We start from the raw sequence: 2,095 nt of genomic DNA on the forward strand, positions 1-2,095 counted from the left end.
GAGTGTCGGACAAACTGCAGGCAGGATGGAAAAATTTTAAATCCTCAATCTTGGAAGGGAAGGTGGGAAGGAATGCCTCCTTCTTCTGACTGGGGCAGCCTCCTCTCAAGGACCAGACACCTCCAGACTTCCCTTCTCCCCAGCCAGTCCAGAGATATCCCAATAACCTTGCCTTGTGATCACAACACCCCCCCTCCCCCCCCCGAAAAAGTTCCCTACCCTCCCTTCCCCGGGACTATTGCCCCTTACCTGGCCTCCATGTTCTGACACTTAGTCCCAGACACATTTCTGCAGTGCCTCTTCCGGCCATTGCAATGCTGTGCCTGGAGAACCATTATTTAAAACAGTGGTCTCCAATATCTTTAAGCACGAGATTACTTTTAGCATCAAAATGCAGCACGAGATCTATTCTTAAAAATTTGACTTTACTTAAAAACCCCCAGAATGTTCTTATGCATACCACTCACCTATTCTTAGTGTGACACCTGTGCTTGCACAATATCTGTGAGTGCTGTGAAGTCTGGGTCATAGTTTGAGATGGCCAGTCTCATACAGTCCATCAGGTGGGCATTGGTGAGACAAGTACGATATTTGGACTTGTTGATTTTCATCTGGGAAAAAGCCACCTCACAAAGGTATGAGGAATCAAAGTAGGCCTTCACCTTGAGTGCACACAGTGTCAGAAAAGGGTTCTTCTCACTGGTTACAAGTCCCCAAACTCTTTGTTCCTTGACCTAGCTTTTAGCTCCATGTCATTTTGTATGATGATTATTTCCATGTCAGGTCTACTGCTTTGTTCAAACATCTGCTGAAATTTTGCTGTCAGTTGTCCAATGTCCACTTGAAAAAAAGGATTTGAGACAAACGTAAATGATTTGTTCTATCTTCTCTAGAACCTGAAATCATCTGTTAAATTCCTTTTCCAATTTTTTCACGTGATCACAGGATTTGTTTGGGTGGAACCTTTTCTATTGGACCTGTTGCTGGATTTTCTCCAGATTTGGGAAGTGCTCAGTAATTTAGTTCTTTAACTGGGAGGACCACAGGCCCAGTTTCAACTTGAACACATTCACTGAACTGATCATGTGTGAAAAAAACCTGAGTCTCCCCTGCCATTTATGGTTCCGCTCATTCAATTTTGCTCTAATGTCTATAAGAAACACCAAGTCTAGCAACCGCGCATTACGTGACAGCTCGTTGTACACCTCATTTCTTCATTTAAGAAAGGTTACATATTTCAGGGAACAGATCTAAAAATCTCTGGAGGACTTTTCCTCGACTTAACCACCCCACATTTCCATGAAGGATTAGCTCACCCTTGGTGACATCAAGCTCATCGAGTAACAATTTGAACAAGCGATGTTGCAGATCTCCGGCATCAATTGAGTTGACTATCTTGACAACAACTGTCATTACATGAGAAAAGTCAATAACCTTGCTTGCCAGCATTGTTAGTGGATACCACAGTAGTAATTGACAAAGGAGGGGAATTCAGGATCATTCTCACTGGAGCGACGGAGGTTGAGGGGAGACCTGATAGAAGTCTACAAGATTATGAGAGGCATGGACAGAGTGGATAGTCAGAAGCTTTTTCCCAGGGTGGAAGAGTCAATTACAAGGGGGCATAGGTTTAAGGTGCGAGGGGCAAGGTTTAAAACAGATGTACGAGGCAGATTTTTTACACAGAGAGTGATGGGTGCCTGGAACTCGTTGCTGGGGGAGGTAGTGGAAGCAGATATGGTAGTGACTTTTAAGGGGCGTCTTGACAAGTATATGAATGAGATGGGAATAGAGGGATATGGTCCCCGGAAGAGAAGGGGGTTTTAGTTAAGTCGGGCAGCATGGTCGGTGCAGGCTTGGAGGGCCGAAGGGCCTGTTCCTGTGCTGTAATTTTCTTTGTTCTTTGTTCTCTTTGTTCTTATTTCTGCAAAGTGCAACAAAGCCTGCATTGATATCCAGCATACACGGTCAGTTGTGACTGAAACCAACTTCTTGATCGGAATATTTTTCTCAGTCATGTGTCTTTTAAATTTGTTGTAGACTTTCTGGCCTCTTGTCCTCTCTTTGGGTGGCAAAAGAGTAAGGAAGTTCTCTT

Source organism: Mustelus asterias, chromosome 5 (genome assembly GCF_964213995.1).
Source record: "Mustelus asterias chromosome 5, sMusAst1.hap1.1, whole genome shotgun sequence".
Lineage (NCBI taxonomy): Eukaryota > Metazoa > Chordata > Chondrichthyes > Carcharhiniformes > Triakidae > Mustelus > Mustelus asterias.